Raw genomic sequence first — 27,150 nt, 5'->3', positions numbered from 1 at the left:
TTATTTACAAATAATTTTTGTAAATAGTTTCTGATGCTACACCTTCAAGAATTAAATACTGCTTTTTGTATTTCTATTGAGTTTTTTACTAATTAAATACTAATGGATAGAATATGTTGACAAACCCATTGGTTAAAAGTCATTGTTTGGTCAATATTTATAAATTTTCAAGTCATAATAATTATAATTCCAGGTTTTCTTTATGTCTCAGCTTGATGTACCAGTTTAATTCTAACTTCTCACAAATGTAACAGTCCATACTAACAATTCACTGCCAGTCTTTCAGTAACAATAAAAATTCTCATCTTTGGTTTTCCAAGAATCATTCAGTGCTATAGTTTTAAATTCTAAACCTAGCAAGAAGCATATACTTTGCTATATTTATTTTACAGATGAATGTTTGAGAATATTCCAACAGAGTTAAAACTGATGGAAAACGGCATTAGGAAATTATTGCATTTGAATAAAAAGATAATCCTAAACAAGCTTATTCTATATAGGACTCTGATAAAATTTTATTACAATATAAGAGGAGTGGTATAGAAATTGAGTTTTGAAGTATTTCTATTTGCTCATCTAGTTGATGTTGAGCCTAGCCCATTAGCAAGAGAAGCTCATGACCTCCTAAATACAAAATGAGCTATTTCAAATGGTTTTATTTTCATGAAATTAAAACCTCCCACATGCACATAATAATGTGCATCATTATTTTCTTTGTCAGATCTTGTAACTGTATTACTCCATGTTACAGACTGCCCATACAGACAGCAACAGTGCTTACTCAAAATGTGATTACTTATTGAAGGACTTGGGCTTTTAAAAGGCTATTCCCTCTCAGTTAAAAGAAACACGTCCAGCCTTAGTTAAGAGAAACAAAACCAGCCCCATAATAGCATACTTTTGTCTTGCCCAAAATTATATGGAACTTTGTTGTTGTTTACAGTAAAACAAAACAAACCCTCAAGGAGTAAAAAGAAGCACTCCCAGGTGTGGGTTTTTTTAGTGCAAAGAGATACATTTATCTTTGGAGAAGAAAACAAACAGGAAAAAAAAAGGTATTTTACTTCTGAACAGAAATATTTGTTTTATAAAACATTTATAAAGACACCAAATTACTTGACCTTATCCACACTTGCAAAGGACACAGTAGGTGTTGATTCTTTTTCTTTTCAAAAAAACCAGTCACCTTTTTAAAAGTGCACAGCTTGGAAAAATACAAAAGAAGATAAATTTGCAAGTGAGAGTTGGTTTTGGAAGAACTCTACTGGACGGATGGATTCAGAGGAGAACAAAGAAGAAAAAATATATATGTCTACCCAAGAAAAATTTGTATGAAACCAAATATTTATGCTTGTGTGTGTGTGTAATAATTCTTAAAAGTATGTAAAAGTAGAAAAAAATGGGAAATGTTTCAACCTTAGTCAAAAAGCTTGAGACAGTCAACACAGATACAGCTTGCAACTTTTAGAAAAGATACTGCTATGTGATGAAGTAGTTGGCTTGTGTATTTTCTCATGTGATGTGTGATGACATCTATTCCCAAGTCCTTGGATCCCAAAGTATTCATTAGAAATGTGATGGAAATCTCTGTTGAATGATGAATGTAAAAGATCTGCTCTTGAAGCATCATTAATCTTTCTAGGCATAGAAATCAGTCTACTGTCACCATCCATTCACTATGATAGATAAAATGAGGGTGGGTTTTTTTTTTGGTTTTGTTTTGCTTTTGTCTTTGACATATAGAAAACAAAAATGATTTTAGAAAATTCATTGTGGTCATGATTCTGATCAGGAGGGTAAGCATAATTCATGTGTTGTTTAAAGAAACCTGGACAAACTCAGTTCCTTCAGATTTTATTCTGTGCTCATCTTCATGAACCTCCTCCCTATTCTCAGAACATTTAAGAACAACTAAAATCTTGAGAGGAAAAGCCACAGTTTTCTGTATCCTGGAAATGTACTCTCAAATAATGACCAGTGGGATTTGGAGGCTGTTGACTGCACTATGAAAACAAGAAAATATTTCCTCAAAAATCTAAATCAAGACTGATTTTAGTTTGAATAGTTCATAAGTCATTTTCCTCTATCCCCTCAGTAACTGTCAGAGACACCTAGAGGTAAAATATATCTATCTTATCTAAGACAGGAAATATTTTCAGACAATGTGCCCTGCTGATTACTTGCAACTACCACCAATATAAATCTACATGTTTTCAATTGATTTTTCTATTTTTAAAAAAAATAAACAGAAAAGATATATATCTGCTATAGATGAAAAAGAAGAGTGAAGTTATCATACATCATTCTCATTGGGTTTTTAGGACCATTTCTAACAATCTGAGTAATTATTAATTTTAAAGAGAAGTGGAAAAAGTACAAGGAAGAACAAGAAATTAAGAAGTTAAAATGAAAAGTATGAAATTATCTATGATCGACTGTAGCATAGTAAGGTCTTGAACATTCTAAAATCTTGGCTCCTGGCCTCTGCCCACATTATTTGGCCCCTTATTAGTGACTACTGCAAATAAAATTAACTAATTACTTAATCAATTTCCTTCAGTTACAAATAATCACAGGCATATCAAAAAGTGCAGCTGACATAAAAAATAAGCAGAAGTAGAAACACACTTCAGCTCTACATCTCTGTTTCTTCCTACTTTCTTACTCCTAAGCTTCTTTTTTGAACAATCAACCAATCAATCAATCAAACAATTATGTTGTGTATGGTGAGACTCTTTGGTGCTCATTTTCTTCATTTCTCATCCCAGAGTAACTATGATAAGCCCCTGTTTTGGCATAAAGTCTGCATGAGACACCTCTACTGCTTTTGGATCTGAATGTTTGTGACCTAGATGTCCTCTGATTCTCAATTGCTCGGACTCATTCAGAATCTGATACATGTCCCCTTTCAAAGAATGGAGAGCTCCAGGAGAGCTCCTTTTCTCCTTCCCCAGCACATCTGCTCCTGTTTCCATCACCCACTACTTCCAGCTGTGTGGTTCTGCTGCAGCCACAGCTCTGTTCCCTGACCTGGGCTCACTCGCTTGTCTAGTGGCACTGTAAAACAGAACACAAGAATAACTTGATAACACACAAGATAAAGATAACCAAAATCTCAGCTGCAAAGAGCTGTTGTTGGACTTGGAGTTGTTTCAGTGATGATAGGTCAACAATAATTAACTATGTAATTATTATATAGACATGGGGACTGTCTTACAGAATACACTCTGTAGTAAGATAGCTGCTGCAGGCAGCATTCCTTGATGAATGTTAGGTAAAAGGAGGATTCATCACAGCAAACAACACATCTACAGTTCTTTACATAAACAACTGTTTGTCTTCTGCAAAAATCATTTTTCTACTAACTTTTCAGGAATTTGGAAGTGAAAAATTTCTACAGCTGTTTAAATAACACATTTAATAACACATTTTACAAACTCTCAACCTCTCCTCTCAACTCCAGAATATTCGAGGTATGAGATTTTGAATACTTTGTAAACTAAACCCAAGCCCCCAACTTTTTAATAGACTTTAAAAACCTGCAAGCTAGGGCTGTAACTATTTTGACATTTTCCACCCATTTCTATCTGGATCTACAATACACTGACACATGTAGTACTAAAAGAACTGTATCTGCCACGGTCATGTCTAGTGCAAAGCAACATTACAGAATAAGTTGAGATTCATTTAGCAATCTAACAATGAGAGTTAAAGCCAAGTATGTATTATTACAGTTCAGTAATAATGAAAAAACGAAGACAGTAATATTTCAGTGGATGACAGTCTTTCTAAGAAAAATGTCTGCCATATAAAAATGTTGTTGTCAGTACATCCTTATATAAAACATAGGACTTTCATAACCCAAAGCTTTTTGTTATGTGCTTATTAAAAAAACCAAACCCGCATAAGATATACTACAAATACTTACTGCCTCTGAAATCCAGATACTTAGGGCTAAAGGGATATAATAAGTAAATATAAAAACATGAAATCTATACTACTCTGGAATATCCATCCAAAGAACATGAGAGAATTCATAATTCTGTAGTTACAGGGTAAGTCTGTGTCTACATATATTAAAAAAAAAGAAGAATGTAGTTAAAGCCCAGTCTTGTTTAGATTTCATGAAACTGTCTCATGAGCGGTAAAACAAATAAAAAATAAGTCATAAATTAGAAATTGCTTTGAGAAAAAAATAAACAGATCTTCAGTCAGCTCTCAGGAAGAAGACAGGAAACAGCACACACTATACCAGAGCAAAAACATACCAGAGGAATAGCAGCAATCTTGTATCTGCTGACAATATTTGAGTTGAAATGGAACCTGTAGTAATTCAGAGATACTCCTGCTAGAGTGCACTGCATTATTCCATTTAGCTATATGTCTTACTGTTAGCGTAATGCTTTTCAGTCATTATTTTTTGAAATAAATTGGCTGTGGGAGACTTTAGAGCACAAACATCACTTCGGTAAACACTGTTGCAACCTTCTTTCAGATTCGCAATCTGAAACATAGAATCAGTGTGAATAATCATTCAAGAAAAGCCCTAAAATTATGGTCTACTGAGCTGGGTTTAGTATATACTAAGCTAAGTTTAGTATCCCTTACAAGGAGGTAGCTTACCAGCAGCAAGGATTTTTCTCTCGCGCAAAGTTATCTATGAATAGTTTGAAAGAACTGAGTTTTATTCTCAAACAGCTGCAGCACTTTTAAACATATATCTCTTTTGTCATATTTAAAGCATCATTTATTTTTTTATGATTGAGCAGCAAAACTATGCTAAGTTTAGCAGCTGAAATGAAACTTTATGTGTTTTGAACTTATTGTGACATCTTTCATAAAGGGCACTACTCTTATATTTTAGGAGACATTTTCTGCTACTGGTGATATCCAAGTGCTTTGTAAAGCAAGGAGGGTGAAAGAATGACAGAATCCAAGAAACACTACGAATTAAGAGTCATTTATTAATTTCTAGAAGTAACTTTTAAAGAAGATATGAGATTTGAAAGAAAGCTTTTTACAAATCCTCCATCTTTAGATGTGAAAAGTCAGTAAGGAAAAACATAAGAAACAAGTTGTTCTGATTGCTTCATAATTCTGATTTAATACTTGTATTCATCATATCCAAATCAAAAGATGTACATGGATTTGATGCAATGAGATTTGAATACCATTTAGAAAAATATATATGTAACATATTTACTCAAAATTTAAAGATGGAGAATTTTTTATATATTTTTTTTTCCTTCATATTAAGAAAAATTAGGAATTTGGGAAAGAAAGGGTGGTTAGTAAAACTTATGAAATGTTTTAATTTCTTTAAAATTCATAGCAAAATTTCATATCAGTTCTTTTTCCCCAGAGAAAAAGGTTTGTTAATTTTTAGCAATTAGTGAAGGCTATATTATATAGCTTCTTGATCCACAGGTAACAGTGATTTGTGTCTTCTTGTATGCTAGAGAGATACTGCGAAATAATTTAAAAAAAATAGACTTTTTTAGGTTAGAAAACACATTTACGATTGTGAAGTCCAATCACTAAAAGTGTTGCCAAGTCTACTCCTAAACCACGTCCCTAAGTGCCACACCTATAGGTCTTTTAAATCCCTCCAGGGATGTTCATGCAACCACTTCCCTGGGCATCCTGTTCTGATGGTGGGAAAGATTCAGATTAGGATAAAATCTACCAATGAAAGGTAGTACCACTAAAAAATATTGGAAAAGTCATGGAACTCAGTGGAGATTTTTATTAAAATGTGAGAGGTAACTTTCTATCAGGGATAATAAAGGCATTATTTGATAGGGATATGGATTAAGTGAATCCTTCAATTCTCTTCTAGCCCTCTTTATAATTTTGAGAATCAGAATGGTTGATTCTCTTCAGAGGCTGTGCTTTCAGTCACAGGCAGATAAGAGTGTGGCTTTTATTGGGATTCCCCCATGTGCAGGAACCCACCAGGCAGCACAGTCCCAGATGCTCTGCAGAGCTGCAATGTCCCTCCTGCTCCAGGCCTTCCAGGAGTTGGCACATCACAGGATTAGAGGCTGACTGGAACTAACTAGAAGTGTCACAGAAAGGAAAATTCAACAGTCACATGCAACAAGTAAGAGGGACTTGTCTAAATCACACCAACAACCACCTCTTTAACAGAATTTTTACAGCATCAGGTCATTACTTCCTTGGGTGACAAAAATGAACAAATATCGGAGCTCTATGATCGCACATCAGTTGTCACTAGCCCAAAATATTTCTTGTATCTGTCAGCTAGAAGCAACAAGTTTACAAGTTCAAGGACCGAGCAAATCTGCCATGGTAAAAAACGTTTAATTTCTTTGCATCCGAAGTATGAAGCCATTTGCACAATGCTCAAACGTTTGCCGTGAACACTATTTCTGCTGCAAAGAATATAAGACCAAGAAAAAGGGAGAAAACCTCAGTGTTTTAGCTTTATTTTTATGGTCCCAACTAAGCTTGCTTTTGCAAGCTGTCTGCACACCAAGGCAGCTCTCTTGCCAAGGTCTGGACACCTTGTACCACCACGCTGGCCATTCAAAACAGTTTGCAGGTGAGGCAAATGGACAGCTTTCAGGGGCATTCATGGAGCTCTGTTTCACCGGAGCAGCAGCAGCATTAGCGTGCAGGGGGAGACAGGCCTGCTGATTTTAAATTCTGCTGTCTGATGTGCAGCCCACATCAGACAAAGGTGGTTGCCGCAGGTCTAGCCCCTGTAAAGGAGTGATTGCCTCGCTCCCTCCTCGAATCTTTGAAGCGGTAATGAGAAAATGCTGGTTTTGTTCAGCAATATGCTCAGTTCTTCTTCTCAGCAGACCACAGAAACAGAGGCTGTCAAAATTTGCCTGTCACTTCTGACCTTCAAGGATCATTTTTGTTAGTAGTGACATGTTAATTATGGCCACATAAAAAAGCAGGATGCAAAAACATGGTTGTATCACAGGAGGAGCCACAATCACTGCACTGCGTGTTGTACTGACAATATGTGCAGTTCTGCTACTACACACATGATGCCAAGGAACTATTTTTCACTGTAGCCCATTTCAAATCACAAGAAATATTCCTACAGAAGGATTACCCTGTTTTTACACTGGAAAGGTACATACCCAGACACCAACCCAAATCAACCACTTCCCCAGTGATTTAATGTTAGCACAACTCGCCAATCAAAGCTGGGAAGAAGCAATTGATCCTTTAGCTCTAACCTACCCCAGGACCTGTTCCCCTGACTCCCCACCAGCCCCCCTTTCCTTCACTGTGATGCCAGGATTATTTGCCAAAATGAGGGTGAAAATGCCAGGCCAGCAGGCTCTTGAGAACAGATGGGAGCGGGAAAGTACTGCAAGTGACAGATAACCCAATGATGTAAATTCTTATTTTCATGGTATGGCATTTTTAAAGGGATGGCATTTTTCCGCAGATCAGGTGATTTGTAGGAAACACAGAGCCATGCTTTCCCAGGTTAGGAGAGCTTTTACTGTTTATCATTAACAATCTACCACTGTGAACACTTTTTCCATTGAGTCCTGAGGGGATGGTGCAGTGGTTTATCAATAGTGGATGCTTTCCTCCCATCCCTCCCTTGCTGAGCAGCCCCAAATGCTCCTTGGATTCCAAATCCTTATTCTTGGTCTTTCCCTCCAGAAACAGAAACAGACCTGCCTCTTCTGCCTATGGCAGTTTAAAATGAAGTGTTTATGAGTATAAATAGGGAAGTTTGACATTTTCACCTTGAAACAGATGAGTCTTCGAAAGCAATGATCCATGAAAAACCCACAGATAGCACTGTGGGGAGTGGAGATTTCCTCTGACTGGGAGATTGAGGTGCTAAAGGGAAAATATTGCCCAGGAAGGATAGGCAATGAATGGAAGGGTATGATGCCTTATGTAGAGAAGACAGTAAAACCAACCAAATAGCTCCATATTTACTAGGGAGACAAACTTCATTCACCCAGGGAAGCTGGATATTTAAAAGCTACACCTTTTCATTATTCATACATTTATTTGTGGTTTGTAATTGGTTTTGGCTCCCATTTTTCAATTGTTGCAGAATGCAATAAATTGTTACTAAAATTTTTAAAACCCTGAAAAGAAGGATGGAAAACCTGGAAACCATTTTGGAGGCCTTCCAATCGTTTTAAACTGCATGTGAATTTTTGTATTGAAAATAGCTGTGTAACTTTTGCTCATACTGACTTTGCTGGTAACAGGTAATCTTTTATTTTAAGTCTTGTTATTTTGTATTTTTCTGTCTTCCACACACTCAGGACACAGTTCCTATCTCAGTCATATCATGTCACCGATGGCAGTGAAGACAGAATTTTTTATCCAATATAAGCAGGATCAGGCCTTCAGTCTGGGGAAGAAAAAGCTTTTCAACTCAGATACACAGAAACTACCACTGACCAAAGTGTGAGCTCTAAGAGTTAGCTCTCATCGGCCACAGCTTCAGTTGATACAGCTTCTGTGTCAACCTCTAGCTGAAAGACTACCCTCTAGTCCAGCACTACTGCATTATTCAAATATAATGCATAAAATTAGTTGGGAGCTGAAGTACCCAGTTATCAAATATCCTCATGCTGTATGATAAAATAAAGAAGAAAAAACAGTCATAAAAAGATAAAAATCAGTAGGCAATACTTTTAAGAAAAAGCCCTCAGGAGAAGCTGAGACCAGTCCTTGCTGCTAAGTCCGCACATCCTACCAGATCAGTGATTACCAATGTTGGCACTAATACCCTTTGGTACCATGGCAGCATGCTGGTATCAGTTGGGATTCCTGTGATCGTTATTGCAGAAGGAAGGAAGCAGGACTGAAATTTGCACAGATGGAAGAAATGGAAGGAAATAAGTGTTTTTGAGAGAGAAAATAAAGTTTATGGGCTAGAAAAAGTGACAGGTTTTGAACTAAACTAGCTCAAGTTTTCAGCTTCTCTTACAAATTTCCTGCTCTCAAGCATATCACTGTTAAAAAAAAAAAGGAAAATGCACTTTATTTCATGGTTTTAAAATAACTGACCATTTTAAAGAAGAGGAAAACTATGGCTTAGGAAACAGCATCTTTAAATCCAAAAAACCTTGTAGAGCGTAGTTGGAATATGTCCTAGGATATTCTTATAATTCACTTTCAATTAACACAAATGACTACTTTCTGTATCAAGTGTCATAATCCTTCTGGTCACTCATAAGAGAAAAATGAGCATGTGTGGAGTGGAACAAGGCTGTGGGTGACAAACCTTGTGAAATACAAGACCCAATTTCACCTTTAGCAGAAGCATGTGAAAAAGTGAATAATTGGTGTTCAGCAGTGGTAAAATGAATGAAGATTTCCAAATGATTTCTTTTTGTTGGCATCTAATCCATTGGCTTTTCATAACACTTTGCCTTAAGCACTGCAGAAACAAGTTTCACATAATACTAGAAACTTGAGTCTAGAGAGGAGGTAGCTGCTGAGAATGGAGCCAATTTGATGACATTTTTCTGAGGTATTGTGCACCTTTCCTCTAAGCAGAGGGAAATTTTGGTGCAGCTGCTTAATTATTTAGGTTAGCAAAATTTAAAAATTATTCAGTAATCTTATGCGACTGAGTAGCTGGTAAATAAAAAAAAATTAAGTGTTGAAAAATTTGAAGCATCATTTGTGGAAAAAAAATCCTCATGCACAATAATATGCTTTGAAAATTCCCACTGAAATACTCAGGACAGAGATACTGGTGTAAGAGGCATTTCTGTAAAAAGTTCAGTAAGGCACTTTGAGCACTAGGAATTGTTAAGGCAAAAGTAGACAGCAAAACTGCAGACATCATTCTGCTACTATATGAATGCCTGTATTTTTGAAAATTATCTGCAGTCCTAATGTTTCAACCAGCTCACTAATTTAATGAATTAGAAAAGGCACTGAGGAAGATGGAGAGGATGTAATGGTCCCTGTACAAGGGAAAAAGTGAGTACAGAGAGTTGCTAAAGCTGCATTTCTCCACACTGGAAAAGGAAGTGTAACAAACAGATCAAATACTAGCTTATGATAAATGATAATGGGAAGCAAAAATATGGATGCTTCTGGTAATATGATAACACTGGGTCATCAAACTTAACTATGAGGTGAGTGACTGGAACCAAAGAACCTATTTTTTACATGCAGACTATTTATAATGTGAAGTTCACTCTATGATGACATCGCAGCTATTCAGATTTAAAAAAAATGGCCAATTTTGAAAAAAACCCAACCTAATTCATGGATGAAATGATCCAGTTAACTGTTAGTAGTACAAAGATACTTCCTGCAATTCAGCAAGTCCTTGAGTCACAGACTGAGGAAAGTTACTCTCAAACACTTGCTGTATTTCTATACCCTTGTCTAGGCAAATGATACTTTTGTTAGAAAAAAAATGCAAATCTGGCCATTTGGCTTGATTCAGTACACCTTTCAATATTTTCATGCCCACTCAGTATTTATAATTCATGCACTAAAGCAAGCAAGTGAAAAATTAAATTACATTTGAACCATATCTCCTGGATGGCTGTATTTTCATCAGCCTAGAAGCCAGTTTTATAAACAGTCTGAACTAAGAGAAACAATGGATCAAGTTAACTGGTGCAGCTCTGTAGGCTGTCATTCATAAACTATGGTCAATCAGTTGATATACTTTATACACAATATATATGTACCCCAGAAAGATTGTTCACAGAACTGTGTCACAAACAGACCTTTTCCAAGTCACTCTGCAAGTGTTCTGCATCACCTTGACATTTATAGTCTTACAGAAAAGAAAGAGCTGATGTATACACTCTCCAAAAAATAAAAACCAGGTCAGACTCATTTTAGAGAAATATGTGAAATCACCTGTAGTTACTCTTATCCCTGGTCAAATACTACCTGTATGCAGCCTTTCAAGCTCTGCATATAAATAACTAGCACAGACCTCTGTCTACACCTTTCACATACAAGATTTAGAACATGATTTAAAATTAAGTACAGCAGTTGAAAGACAATCTACAAAAAAGTAGCATTAGATATTTCTTTTTATTTAGAATGGGTTCAAAATGTCATGAAGAGGATAAAAGATGAAAAGGGTACATGAAGAGAAATAAGACCTTTCATTTACTTCTAAAACTGTTTTGCTAATTGCTCCCTCTCATAGGTGTATCTCAGGAAAATGAAACAATAAGGCAAAAGAATAATAATGAGGCATCTAAAAATGAACAAAGGTTTGGATTAAAGGCCTCTGAAAGGACAGAAAATTGAAGGTGATGAACAAGAATAGATCAGAACAATCAAGACAAGAAAGTCTTAGAAGAGGACTTCAAAACAGCCGATTCTTTGTATCCACAGACTTTTTCACTCAGAACCATACAAAATAATTTTATAGAAACTGTACCATTCCCATTTACACAAAGAAATTATTCATCTCTTAATATCAAAAATATCAGGTTTTTTTTATGGCAGAATGTTGCCTATTCATTGATCTAAAATTAATTCAAAACTATTCCTGCTGGGATCCTCTGAGATTCCCTGAAGAGAGCATCCACAAACACTTGCATCTGAGGATTCACAGACACTACAACTGCATTTCCCATCCACTTCCCTACTTGAGTTTAAATTACATAGCTTCACTTTCCTGATTTGAAATGCAATAGATATAAAAGAACAATTCCCCCTGCAACCACAGTTCACCACAATTGTGTCATATTTAAGAAAAAAGAAAGAAAATTTAAGATAACTGAAGAGAGTTGGATTCATCAAATCACATTAGGAAGAAAAAATAGATTTGGTGAAATCCCCCTTTTTTTACATAGTCTTCAGATATTTATATCCAGACAGGATAATCATATACCACAGAAAGAAAATATTACTATGGTTGGGGAAACACTGTTTAGTTATTGCATTTAAACATAAACATTCTGTGCTTGAAAAGTTAACAGCAAAATGTGGATACCATTCTTCTCAAATGTACTAATCTTAATAATAAAATAGATTTGGTCAGGTACATATCTGTAAATATAATGAACATAATTCTATTTCATTTTGAGCTCATGAGGCAAATCTCTGTGCACACATTTTTAGATTCACAGCATTCTGCTGACACTAGTGAGAGTTTTGTGCTTATCCTAAAAGTACGATACCTTTTATATTTGGGATTTGCAACAGCCTTTAGATTCCTATTTTTCTCTAAAAGTGAGTGTCAGTCAGTTTATCTTGGCCCTCTTCTAAGGCTGAAGTTGTTTGTTTGGATTGAGATCACCTTGGCAATCAAAATCTAAACCTAGGTAACATTTCTGAGCATTTCTCACACTTCATGATATTTGGCTATTTTGCATGAATGCCCGCTATGACACAAGTGTATTCAAAGTACTGGAAAAGACTGGAAGGTCAAAAATCTTTTGGTACATTACTAAAATACATTATTACTGGTAAAACAAATTGCATCACTTATCTCTTCCCAAGTAAGAAAACTTAAAGTTGCCCGAACCAGAGCTTGTTTACAGTATTGTGTTTTTTAATTGTGATCATGCCACCGAAAACTTAAGCGAAATGAGGATGTTTGTGGAACTGCATATGCATTGACACAGACTGTGCTTTTGAATGCAAAGTCCAGGAAAGTCCCAATCTCACAGCAAGACTGACAAATGCAAAAAGTAGCTAAATGAGACTCAGAGCAGCAACACATATACGGGCCTAAAGGACTCTTTGCATGGTTTGCTGGTTTTTGCTGGGGTAGAATTAGCCATCTTCAGGGTGGCTGGTGTGGGGCTGTGTTTTGGATTTGTGCTGAACACATGGTGGATAACAGAGAGATCTTTTGCTATTGCTGTGCTGGGCTCACACAGAGCCAAGACCTTTTCTACTTTTCCGACTGCCACGCTGATGAGGAAGCTGGAGGTGGATGGAAGGTTTGGAGGAGACAGGACAGCCGGGGCAGGTGACCCAAACTGACCAAAGGGACATTCCAGACCATTTGACATCATGCTCAGTATATAAAGTGGGGGGAAGAAGGACAAAAGTTTGGAGTGATGGCTTTTGTCTTCCCAAGTCACTGTTGTGTGTGATTGGGCCCTGGTCTCCTGGAGATGGCTGAAGATCTGGCTGCCTATGGGGAGAGGTGAATTAATTCCTCGTTTTGCTCTGCTTGTGTGTGAAGCTTTTGCTTTCTGTATGAAACTGTCCTTATCTCAGTCTATGAGTTTTCTTTTACCCTTCTCATTCTCTCGATCCTGCTGGTGGGAAAGTAAATGAGCAGCTGTATGAGGCTAGACTGCTGGCTGGAGCTAAACCATGACACACAGGGAGTAAAGATTTCTCTATAATCTTTGAGTCTTGGATTAGAAAAATAGAAAAATTATCTGGAGGATACTAAAGTCAATAAGTGTTGCATCGGGCTTGGATTTGATCCAATTTACTTTGGTTTCTCAGTGTTTTTTTTTTTCCACTTACTTTCAAAATTTATTCTTGCGTTGTCATCAGAATTCAGACATCATGTGTGTAACTAAATTAGAAGCACACATCTCTCTCTTAATATGCCATTGAGTTCTTTACCACATCAAAGTAGGTCTGGTATCTTAAGCACTGAAAATGGATTGCTTTAAGAGGCAATATTTTTGGCCTTACCTTCTGAACTATACTCAGGTAAAATTCCTCATGCAAACCAGCAGGGATGCTGCCAACAAGGAGACTTATGCAAGGCTTAAATTATCAAAGTAGTAAGAGGTAATTCTACAGGGGAGCAATCACTCTGTGGAGGTAGCCAATAATTTAGTTACAAGAAATGTATATTGCAAATAAGGATTAACACTCATTCACCATATTTGGAATGTGAAAAAATATATTAGGTATTAATTCAAAATTACAATCACAAAAGTTAACAGTTGGAAAATGACACCCTGGGACATACAGATGTGATTAAAAATTGTAGAATTACTGTCAGAGCACTTTTTACATGTGCTTAATGAGTTTGAGATACCAAATTAAAAAAACAGAATATGGAACATAAAAGATGAGAGAATATAAGCTGAACACTGAGAAGAAGATAAATACAATCTTGCTAACCAGTAACAAAAAATATTTACTACATTACAGTTCCAAAGATATTCAAGATCACTAAACTTTCAAAATTAATTGAGATCATTTCACACCTCAATGAATTAGAAAAAGCTGAGACAAGCAAGTCTTTTTGTTAAAAATATATGAATTAGAAAATTCTAATCCCATAAAATGTATTCAATCAAAATAACTTCACGGTTTTGTGGAGACATTACCTACTAAAAGAATATAATTCAGCAAAGTTTAACATTCCTGGGTGTTGTGCTTCCCCTTCAATTCTCCTGCAAGAATGTGGCAAACTCAGGCACCATGAAAATAACAAAGAAATTACTAAAAAGCAGAAATTATGTTAGAACAATCTTCCTGTATTTTATCATGTTGCTACTAGTACACATAAAATTTTAATGTTACAAGCACACATTTTATGTCTAAGTCCAGTAGGATGTTTCAGATTGATATTAAATTCAGTTGCCACTCATTCTACCAGAAGACAGAGTGATTCCCAGCTGTGCAATTACTAGGAAATTTTGTAGGCTTAAGACTCATCATACAGAATAACAAATATATCCTTTCTGAATAACTAAGATAATCCTCAAAATGTGTTTCTGAAGAAGAAACTATGAATTCAAGATGTTTTTCAGGGTAAACCGCAAAGGCACAACAAGTATTAACTGTTGTGTCTCCTGACCCTTGTTCCCTCAGCTTCCTCCTTAGCTCTTGTGAAGAGCAGCTGTGCTAAACAGCATGTCCCTGCTCACCACACCGACTCACATCATGCCTTTGATTGTCTCTGCCTAGTTGCATGACTAAGGTAAATCTCCACTGCTTTATAGTAGTACTTTGTGCATGATAACACTGGCACAGAAACAGGAGACTGAGTGAGGGGTGTTTGTTTTTAGTACACTGCAGAGAGTGCTGCTTACTAAACCCTGCTCAGTAACACCTATGCAGGCCCACAGCCAGTAGGCAGGGATGATCAGTCATCCAGAAGCCATCACCTGAAGAGGATCAAGTTGCTGAGGAATTACTGATGGTATAATTTGATCAACAGAATTTTCCTGGGAGTGATGGTGTCTGAGAAAAATACCCTTATATTTGACTTTCTTACTTCAAATTCTCTGTTGAATCTGCAAGCCTTTTAACAAAAGCAGAACCAATGCCTCAACAGCTTGATCATTGTGAAACAGCCACATAAACCATCACATTTAGCACCATAACAACTAGAGCTACAACTTCTCTGTGCTGGATAAATTCCTTAATACTGCTACCAAGTAGAACTAAAGACAAAGACATTTCAATGCAAGCCTGAATAAAACAGAAGTATTTTAATTCAATCAGATGGGCAAATCAATTCATGTAAATGTCCCTTACAATTCAATAATCAGGTTTGCAGGTTGCTGCATTTTGTGGAGAACTTTTATAGAGCTGTTAAAAATTAGGAAGCACATAGGCAGAACGCTATTTTCATTCCTAGCTCTATTGCTACAAGGATTTGTCTACAGAATGGAAGTGCAATCCTGGTGTTGTAAAAGTCCACAATGTTTTAGAGACAAAATATAGGATTTTTAAATCTGCATACACAAAATTCATTAAAAATTATTTAGTTATATACTTTTTATTTTTGATCCTATTGTAATGACTTACATTTCATGAATGGAAAACTAGACCTAAGAGTCTTTTTGACAAATACATAGATTTTATTCATCACTTCACAAAAAGTTGAGTCTTAAGTCTTAAAAGTTATAGTGTTGAGTAGAAATCCAAGTATCATATTTGTTAAGGAAGAATGCTTTGGCTGTTTTTGTCAGACTATTTTCTGTCCAACAAGAAAACACTAGGCCAAACTGTAAGAATTTTATTATACAAAGTGCTAAAAAACACTTCACAAACTTGCTCAGGGTAGCCAAGTGAAGTTAAATTCTACTATATTAGAGTACTTATGAAAAGCTTAAAAAAACCCCCAAAAGATTACTTATGTTTAACACAGAGGACATTTCCAGACTCTTCCCAGAGCAATGGCTGAGCACTCCATGTCAGCTTACATCTATCAGGATGCATTAAGATAAACAATGTACTGCTATACATAATGTACAATCTGTAATTAATGTTACATTTATTTCTTGTTTTCTGCTTTCACAAATTTCTGGCATGGTAATAGTTGGAGTTCACAGATGGAACTAAATTTAGCAAAGATAAAATTTCTATATTGAAATCTATAAAAAATATAATAATATCATTAATATAATATAATATAACATATTATAATATATCATATATTATACCTATTATATATATATAGATGACACCATCTATAGTAAAAAAAAATATTGTAATCCTGATCTGTGTCATTGCTTTTGCCTGGAAGACCAGGCTTAGATATAAGATCCTTCTCTCAAAAATTATAAATGAATATAAATAAAATGCATTTGAGTAGTGGACAATGGACATTTATAAAATATTCCCATATTATTTCAATTTCGAATGACAGTAAAAACAGATTGGAGGAAAGGACTAACAATATATGATAGTCAAGTCACAAGAAGCCCTTATAGAACATAGAAAGATTATCCTAATTCTACACCTACTTTCTGTTTAGGACAGTTGAGGTAACTTTAATGAACTGAGCCAGTGCTCTTGAAAGCAAAGGAAATTCAGAAAATGGAAGCAGAAGTTCAAGTCACCAATTTTCTATATTAGTAGATTTGTCCTTAAAAATACTCATGTATAATTTGTCATTCATGGCTTCTTATTTATCAGAATAAAAAGATTTTTAGAGAATGTAGTATGATAAAGGCTTGTGCAATATATTCTGGCAATGTCACATTCTATATTCCTTAAATGCACTGTAGTAATATTTGGGAAAAATCTTAGTAGCACTGAGAATTCAGAGGTGAGAAAATTAATAGTCTTCTCCGAATTTCTAAAGACTTGATTTACATCAGTCCTGAGACATCATGTCAAATGACTGAGTAGAAATGAGTGGAGGTTCAGGTCTACTGAATCTGCTGAAGGTATATCACAGAATACTAAAAACCTTTCCTCTGAAAGTCTTTGCCTACTTTAATATGTGTAGACTTGCTACCATTTGACTTAATCAACTTTGGCTTTTAGCTGACAAGACCTGCACTAATTCTATTGTAGTGTTATCTAACTTCTTCATTAGGTACTACAAACACTGTATTTCTAAGCTTAGACACAGACTGTGTATAATAGTATATAAATTGTTGAAGGGACTGATTTTTTTTTTTTTTTTTTTTTTTTTTTTTTTTTTTTTTTTTTTTTTGTTCAGCATGTTTGAAGAGGCTAGTTCTGTCTAAATTGGAAGGTCTACATTAGAAAATGCAGACGAAAATCAGAGTATTGAACAGAAGAATTCTGTCATGGAATACCAGCTTAATCAGCTTCAAGGCAGCTGAGGCTAAAGAAAACCCATAGGTCTTGGTCTAATTCTTCATAAGGGCGTTGCTTGAAAAAACACTTATGGGAAATACTGTTCAAGTATTTTGTCCCACAAGACAATAGCAGGATTGATAACTTCAGTCACCAAGGCACGGCTTCTAGGACATATTAAATAATTATAACAGAATCACAGAATGGCTTGGAAGGGATTTTAAAGATCATATAGTTCTAATCTCCTGCAGGGAGGGACACGTTTCACATGACCAGGTTGCTCAGAGCTCCATTCAACCTGCCCTTGAACACATACAGGGATGGGATTTCCCTCACTTCTCTGGGCAACGTGTTCCAGTGTCTCACCACACTCACAGTAACAATTTCTTTCTAATATCTAATTAAAACCTACTCTCTTTTCTCTTTTACTTTCATGCTGTTCCTTTTTATCTTGTCATAATATGCATTTTTAAAAAGTCTTTCTCCATCTTTTTTTTCTGTGCCCTGTTCATGTACTTCAGGCTTCAATTATGTCACCTTCTCTTCTCCTGGCTAAGCAATCCCAATTCTCTTTATCTTGTAGGAAAGGTGCTCCAATCCTTAACCATCTTACTGGTCACTACACTTTATCATCAGTTTCAAGACACAGAATTTTCACTGGAAAAAAAATCCATGTTTATGGATTACTTCTATGCACCATAAGTTCAGGACACAAGTAGTGTCTGTATAAATCCGGCCTACTTCTCAATGCATTATTTAGTACTACACAGGGAAGATACTTACTTTGCCCTTGTAGTCTTGTAACAATGTTTTTCATTAATATTTGATTATTACTATTCTTTAGATAGGCTTCTCAAAGATTGTGTATCAAAAATGCAGATCAAAGACTTATCAAAATTGATCAGCAAATTATTTTATTCTCATGCAAGTCCTACACTAAAAGAAAACTGCCATAATTTATGTATGCACAAGAATGAATAGTGGAGAAACAACTGTTCTATAGAAGTTCATGCATAACAGTCAGGATATAGTAATTATCTTTGGTTTGCAGAGAACATTTGGTTCTGTGCAGAACTTTTACCTTTTACATATTCATTAAGCTGTTTGTATTAAATGTTGTTTTAAAATGAGTCCGGGCTAATTTTTGGTGATAAAAATATGATTACTAGCTCTCATTATTGTTTAATGTGGTTGGCTAATTACTTGTTATTTAGACTAAACATGTTACTACTAATGTTCTGTTAATAGCCAGCACTCTTGGCCAGGCTTTTGGGAAGAAATCTGTTTATGTATGTACTTGGTTATATCTCTGTTCTGAAGGCCCTTGCAAATTACTGCTCAGTCTTTTCCCCCATATTAAATATTTTCAGTGAGAGATATTTATGTGCTGTACCCCATTACTGGGTATTTTTGGAAGTTCCTGTATCTGCATGCACTTGGATGGACTGCATGTGACCAATTTCCCAATACAGACTCCTGGCAAGTAAATGAGAAGAGGTGAAGTTTTTTTCTCAGAAACAAGGTCCATTATATTTTAATGAAACAACTTCCTGCAGTTGCTGGGGTTGGTTCGGCTCATTTGTATGCCAGCTCCTGCAAGCTGATGTCTGGTATGGATCTACCTCAGATAAAGCTGACTAAAAAACATCAGCACCGTTTTTCACCTGTGAGTTGAAATTATTCTGAAAACAGATTGTGGGCTTTGGTGTGGAAATAGGCAAAATGGCCCATTCAATTTCTCTAACAATTACTTTTTAAGCAAGTTTCATATGTTGGTATGGAGAATCAAATGACATCACATTTGGATCAGCAAATAGGATTGTGAAGGACCATTTACACTGTCCTTTGTCATGTGAAATGGATTTAATATTTTTCCTGTAAACTTCCTTGATTTAGTTCTGTGTTATGGTCATAAAAAAGATGATTTTTCAATGGAAAGATATATCAGATAGTACACCACTCTTGAACACAACATATATGTAGAGCAGCTGATCATATTAACTGTATATATTTTTTAGACTGGATTGTTATTATATGAGATATGAAAGAGGAATAATAAATATACCTTCTGAGAACAATACATTTAAAAGTAATTTGTAATTCTGAGAAAATTTACTTGTGCATTTGGTGAATGCAAAACCATTTAAATCTTATACAGATAATGGCTTAATTATATATTAATACAATACAGTATATAATTAACTATTTATTATAATTGCATAATGGGTATATTAATCTCTAATTATTAAAATTCATTTTTTTCTCTTTATATAAAGAGACCAATGCTAAGATTCTATGTACAGATTTAGAAACATAAATGAAACCATAAGGTTTTAAAAATGAGGAATAATCTAGTTTGAACTTTCTTACAATTCAGTCCTTGTAATATTTCACTTGCCTGTAGATTTGGAATATGAAAATCCTGCCAAATGTAGGATGGTTAGAATGACACTGTTTCCCTGGAAGTTCTTTTTTTAAACAATAGCCTTGAGAACATTTCTGTACAATGAAAACAAAGACAAGCACTTTGAAAACCAACCATAAATTATGTATGTGTCTTAGATAGGTGTCAAGCAGCCAACCAATATGTTTAATTGAAAAACAAACAAAAAACTACAGAAGACCACTTAAAAATGCATGCTTAATATAAAAATAAGTGATGTTAATGGGAATAAATATGTTTGTAGCATAGCAACTGATGCCAATTTTCCTCAACATCTCTCTCTACTGACAGCTCTCTGGTTTTGGGTACTAGATGGGTTTTCAAGCTGAGAAAGGCAATCTTCTAAAATTGGCATTTTGCTCCCTTGCAAACATAACTGTGGTTAGTGATTTGCTACGTTGCTTTGCTTCTCATGAATTATCCACAATTGCTCCTTCTCCTTGGTCTATCTTTAAAAATAGGCTACTATAAATCAGTACTTAGGTATGTGAATGGACAGCCATTTGTGAATTGCTGTAAACTACGTACAAAATAAAGCTAGAAAACCACAATTTGATCAAAAAATTGCTCCAGATTAAAAACATTTTTTTCTCTGTGATGTAAAATTCTTCAGATTTGTATTTATGTTTAAAGTTTCTGTATAGAAGAGAATTTTATCAGCATAAATTTTATCTGCTTAGTTCAGACAGAATATGAATTCACAGTAGCATGAAAAATTTAAGTATTAATGTTGCTAGTAAAATAAACTGTGCTTCATAGATGTAGTGTCATTTGGCCCTACAAATTCAAAAAATCTGTGTGACATCTCTCACTTGTAAGAATCCACAACTTAATGACATGAAATGAATGCATGCCAGGCTTTGCTACAGCTACAGAGTTTCTGAAAACATGAAAAACTGACCTATTTATTTTTATATTTTTGGTAGGAAGTTTTTCAAATTAATAAAATAAATCTAAAAACTGGTCATTCAGATTGTGGATGGCTATGGATATTAGTTGGCCTCAGCAAAGAACTTGGTATATTTGCTATTTCACAGAATAAGCTGAGTTGAGAGGTGCCCGCAAGGATCATCGACTCCAACTCCTGGCCCTGCACAGAACCATTCCCAAGAATCACATCATGTGCCTGAGAGCATTGTCTAAATACTTTTTGAACTCTGGCAAACTTGATGCTGTGACCACTTCCCAGGGGAGCCTGTTCCAGGGCCCAGCTACCCTGTGGGTGCAGAATCTTTTTCTAATATTCAACCTAAACGTCCCCTGACACAACTTCAGGGCATTCTCTTAGGTCTAGTCAATGGGCATCACAGAGAGGAGATACAAGAGTGGAATCTTATTGATGACTAGTTTCTGGATTTCATTTTGTTAATTAAAATCCCCTGTTTATTTGCCTCCATACTATACTCAACTTCAAACTCAAATCTAACTCAATTCTGAGCAATACAATCATACAAATGTAAACCCAGTCAAATAAGAGTTCTGCCCTCAAAGACTCTACAGTGACAGCTGGAAGACCTTGCAGTATTCTCTTTTAACTTATCATGCAAATATAGCTTGTCACCTTGGATCTAAAAAAACAAACAAAAAATTAGAATTGACCATCTAAGAAAAAATTGTTCTTCCAAACTACTGTTTATGTAATATAGTTTGTTAAGAGTAACGAAAGGATACATGGAACTGATCAAAGGATCTGAATGAAAGTCAATTAAAATAACTCGGACACCTAAACCACTATGGATAATTGCTGCTAACTGAAAAGATCAGTCAGAAGGTTAAGGATGATTACGCTTTTTCTTCTTTTTGGCAACTTTTGAGTGTGCAATCTGCATGTAGCTTTGGACTTTCATCTACTGATAGCTGATTAAATCTATGAGTCTGAAGGAAGGCTACCAAGCTGATCAGAGGGATGGAGCACTCTTCCATGAGGAAAGGCTAGGAGAATTGGGATTGTTCAGCCTGGAAAAGAGAAGGCTTTGAGGTTACCTAATTGCAGCCTCTCAGTACCTGAAGGGAACTTACAGGAAAGATGGGGCAAGATTATTTCCAAGGGCATGCAGTGACAGGACAAAGGGGAATTACTTCAGACTGAGGGTAGGTTTAAATTAGATATTAGAAAAAAATTCTTTACTGTGAAGGTGGAGAGGCACCAGAACCGGTTGCCCAGAAAAGCTGTGGATGTCCCATCTCTGGAGGTGCTTCGAGCTGGGTTGGATAGGGGTCTGAGCAACCTGATCTCATTGAAAGTGCCCCTGACCATGGCAGCAGGGAGGTTGGATGGACGAGATGGTCTTTAAGACCACCTTCCAGCCCAAATGATTAAAAGATTTTACGATTCTATGACATAACAGGTGTTTGTACAAGTGTTTTATTTTCTTAATATCATCTCCACCTGGACTAAACAATGTGATTTTGGGGTCGAGGATTTGATAAAATCTTCTATTAGTTTTTAAACTGAAGCCAACATTCAGTGCAACATCCATTTACTAATTAGCACTTCGTAATGTACAGTGCTTGAAGATTTATGCTGATGAGCTGACGGTAATTAAAATTAAGTACATGGGGCAACAATAGAAACCCCATTGTCTATGCACTTAAGTCAGCATATTGTATTTTCCTCTAATTGATTCAATTAATCTTCAGCATTGCTTTTTCCTCTGATGTTGAGTTGGAAAACTCATCTTTTGCCTAGAGCAAGAGGGCTCATCTCTGACTCAACCTCCCCCAAAATACCAGATAAAATACAAAGCTAAGCGGAAGCACTGCATTAGGGAGCAGGATATTAATAGCTAATGCTCATCACCCTGAATCTCTCACAAAGGTGTGTCTGGAACGTATGACACTCACCTGTAAGTGTTTGGGAAATAAAACAACAAAAAAGATTTGTCTTGACAGTCACTAAGTATGAAGCTGCTCAAGAGTTACCTATGTAAACAGTGCTCCTGCACCAGATTTATGTTAACATTGCTTTGTTAAGAGCATAATTATCTATAGCCTCAGAGAAATTACCCGGTCATGTGAAGTCTTAGCTCAAAATTCTTTGTGGGGAGGGGAAAGAAGAAGTGTGTATGTGTGAACTCTGAGAATTCTAGATCCACAGAACATAGAAGCAATTATTGTGGTGAGCAGCTGGAGACAGAATATGTTATTACAATAAAGTTGTTAAAAAAGATAAGTTGCAAAAGAGAAAACTTGAGGAAGACCTATTAAAACCTTTTGTTGTGATAACATATAAAGGAAGGAATTCAACTTGGGTTGTACAAAGAGCTAGACTCCCACCTCAAGTATCCAGAAAATATGGCAAGAACTCAAGTAATTTCAGGAAACCTAAATATTCTCCTGGAAATTAGCATGGACCAATACCTTACCTCTGCCTGTGTGCATTAGCAAGTAGCAGAGAATATGTAAGTGCAGACCTGGAGTGAAAGAGTTATTGGTAAACACCTGCACTCCATCATTGCAGGTATTTTGGATAAATTTTAATCTAGTCTTGTAGACTTAATGCTTATTAATTGTTGGGTTCCAGAGTGCACAGCTGTGCTTTGCTTCATTCAAAAGGGATTAAATGCATGCTACAATATGGTTCAATGATCCAGAATTCAGGAAGAGCAATGACTGGCACTTCCCCTTGAAAGTGCATGTCTGATCTGTACCATATTTATATAGATGCTTCTGATGCTTCAATCACTTATTATTTTAACTGAAAGGAGATTAATGATGATTTTGAAGTATATCAGGTCTACAATGATGAAAACTACCTCATGTTGTATGTACCAAGTGCTTTCCTTTAAAGTCCCACTTTGCTGGTGCAGTGTCACTAGATGAATGCAGTTTTGAGAAGGTCTCCATGAGACAGCTGTACAACAGCATTTCATACCATGCAAACAATTTAGGACCAGATACATCAGCAATGCACTCCAGCTGTTTTACAATATTCCCACAGCACAAAGAGGCCATAAAACCAATTTAACTAGTCTGTTAAGTCAGGTTCATGGCTGCTTTGTGCCAACAGGCACAAGGCTGCTGAAATGTGTTGGTGAGCTTGTCCTGTATTCTGTTTTCAAAACAATAGAAAAGCTTTAAATAGTCTCACCTGAAGTGGTGTATTATTATACATGTCAAAGTATCAGCCTACCCTGAAATCTTTTAGCAAAGTGGAAACACAAATAAAATGAAATTGCTCATTCCATGAAAAATCATGAAAATAGCATACAAAATAGGGCTCATTCTCCATTTTCAGTTCACTACCATTGGTGTTCAACAAGAGAGATAACATTCCCACCTGTCACAAAGGCATGTAGAGCCATGAGAAGTTAAGACAGACTTTCTCAGTTCTACCAGAAAGTATTTACTGAAGCTATTAGAATTCAAACAGGCTCTGCTGGGCACTGAGTTTTATTCTTACTTGTTTTAAAAGTATACAGCAGGTGGTCTTGAAAACACAGATACTTTAACACTGTTGGAGATATTTCCTGAAGTCTACTTTTTTTCCCCAAAGAATATATAAAATGCTGTTTTATTGACTGAGAAAACTTTATGCATCTAGTGTTACAATATATTGAGGCCTTGCATGGCAAGTGCAAAAATGAGCCCACTAAAATAACAATTTCTGCAACCGTTTCTAAAAAAAGTATAACAGCGATGTCATATGCTTCCAAATGTTCTTTTACATCAAGGTAATTCAATTTCCTGTTCTTAAGGTCCACCTAGGCTAAAATAGTCTAGTTTAAAGATGCTAACTCGGTTGTTCCTAAACCATACAAAACTACTGAGAAAAGCGTCATATTTACTAGGATAGTATAGGCTTGCTGTAAGGGTAGCACTTATTACAAATGGACCTAAAGATACACAGTTAGTAGAGACAATTTTTCAGTATGAGATAACTTTCAGGAGAAAATTGTATCTATTTTGATAGCTATATGTCTGCATTCCACCAAACAAATGCTGTCCTTGTCTGCACTCATATGATGACCAAGCCAAGGAAGCTTAAAGAGTACTTGTGAGCTTGCCATATTATTGTCCACCTTATTCCTGACTCACCACTCACTTATCCTAAGTAAATGACTTTCTAGTAGAGAGGTAACATCTGCTGTTTTTCCTAGTTGTCTAGATCTCACAGGAAACTTCAGTCAGGAGCAGTAGCTGTAGCAACCTTAAGCTACCTCCACATGTGTTTGTAAATCTAGCAAAAGAAAAATGACAGAAGGGGAAGCTGGCCTTCATCTTTAAAATAATGAATCTGGCTACATATGATGCTAGACTTAAATAAACCACAAATTTTAGTCTCTGACTTGGATGATACAAACCTTCTCTCAATAATTGCATAAAGTGTTATTTCAAATGGCATGTGTTGAATATATGTGTCTTGCTTCTGTATTTTATATCAGTTGATAATTCGTGGACAATATGGGTAACTGTTACTAAACTCCTTGTGATGTTATCTGGAAACTACAAGTCTTTTGTTTGTACAACATGAAATTAAACTGCCTTCATATATTACCCTTTTAATATTTTTCTGTCTAATTGGCAGATATACAGGGAATGCAGAGCCTATTACATGCAAGTTTGGAGATCCATAACTTGGAAATTATAACAGCTACTAATTAATCCATTTTGTAGTGCAGAAAATACTGTTTTCTGACAGTGTTTCAAAATCTAAAGACATTATTTACTGTGGTTTCCAAGTAAAGTGTTCTTTACCCGGCAGTAAGACCCCAGTTGAGACCACTACATCAGAACTCAGGTTTCAGAAATGTGAAAAACCATAGGAAGGCATAACCTATGCGGAAACTTGGCCAGCCACAGACAAAAGGTTATATACACTCTTTAGGTGAATGTGAGTACCAGCATTTAAACTGGATATCAGTTTCAGTTACAAAAAATAGCTACATAAAGTTGTCTTCACCACACTTTGTAAAAAAAAAAAGTATATTTTATCTTAATGAGGAAAGGATACCTGTCCTCTCTGTACCACGCTAAATTCAACCTTCCTATTCAATAATTAAATAAAAAGAATTTATAGTCCTTATGAAGCTAAAAGGCTGCAAGGGATGAAAAAAACTTATATTCCATTCACTAGTGCTGTGTGAGAGACTTGGAAAAATATCTGCTAGCACCCCTAAATCTCAATATTTATCTCATCAGCTGTATAAGATTTTCAACAAAATCATGTGGTCTTAGCTTAGATATGGGAAGCTCTTGAGTAACTGTGCTTAAGAAAGTACAAATCCAAAGAGAATCAACTGCCCAAAACTTTACAAATAACAGTCTTCCAGTAGTGGAATGATTAATAGTGTCCTCCGGTGACCAAGTTCAAAATAAAGAATATTATAAAGTGGCAGAGATTGAAGAACTAGGTTATTCTTCACTCTTTTGCCAAATGAAAGAAATGCCCTCTCTCTCCCTTTCTCTCTTCCTTGTACACACACAACATGTTTTCCTGTTATGTACACTCTCCTGGTTCTTATCTTTCTATATGGTTTTTGTCACATTTCTTTTATTTTCTCCACGTATTGATCTAAACAAGTTTCACAACAGATTGAATTTTTATTATCACTTGGTTTATAGGTATCTACTTCCTTGTATATACCTCTCCAGTTTAAATGTCCAGTTTAAAATCTTGACTTCCTATTTCTCTTCTTCCTGTGGTTCTTCAAAACCCAAAGACCACCCTTCTTAATTCTTCTTTAATTCATGCTTCTGTAAATCATATGATTCATATTGTTAGGAATATTTTTTAAGAGATGGGATACACCTCTATTTTAAGGCGTGGTGGTTAAATGAGGAATATTTTGAAATTATGTTTGGGGTCGTGTATTTCAAGACACAACCACATAAAAGGCAGTTAACCCTGTCTTTTAAGGAAAATTAGCAATGACAAGATATAAAATTGACAAATATGGTCTCTCAATCTTGAGATGAAAAGACTGATTGTGAAGTCTTTATGCAGTAATCTTTCAAGAACTCTGTTAGTAACATAGAGTTTCCTCAGTGATTAAAATGGATACTTCATCATAATGGAATGATAGATCTATTTACATCAGCCATTACATCTGTAGTCATCCAGGCTTTTATTTTATAACTCAAGGTGTTTTGTAGTTCTGAGTTCAATGAAACATTTTGAAATATTTAAAATTGGCCATCTTTAATTAATGTCAATCTGACAGTGGTAATGTAAACTTCAGGATACATTTAAGAATAAAAGCTCTACATCAAACCACCCTTTAGTAGCAAATGTAACAGGAATAAAGAAAATTTTTCTTGGGACACAA

At 35.6% G+C, this 27,150-nt stretch overlaps 1 protein-coding gene across 1 annotated transcript in view; it reads right to left on the bottom strand.

The window, feature by feature from the left end:
- Window positions 1-27,150, bottom strand: part of CNTNAP2 (contactin associated protein 2) — a 765,857-nt gene that overhangs the window by 218,827 nt on the left and 519,880 nt on the right. The window lies entirely within an intron of this gene.

The sequence above is a fragment of the Chamaea fasciata genome, unplaced genomic scaffold (assembly GCF_029207755.1).
Source record: "Chamaea fasciata isolate MVZ Bird 193981 ecotype frontalis unplaced genomic scaffold, bChaFas1.0.hap1 SCAF_1, whole genome shotgun sequence".
NCBI lineage: Eukaryota > Metazoa > Chordata > Aves > Passeriformes > Sylviidae > Chamaea > Chamaea fasciata.
The sequence above is the reverse complement of the archived record's forward strand: the minus strand, read 5'-3'. Positions and strand labels throughout refer to the sequence as shown.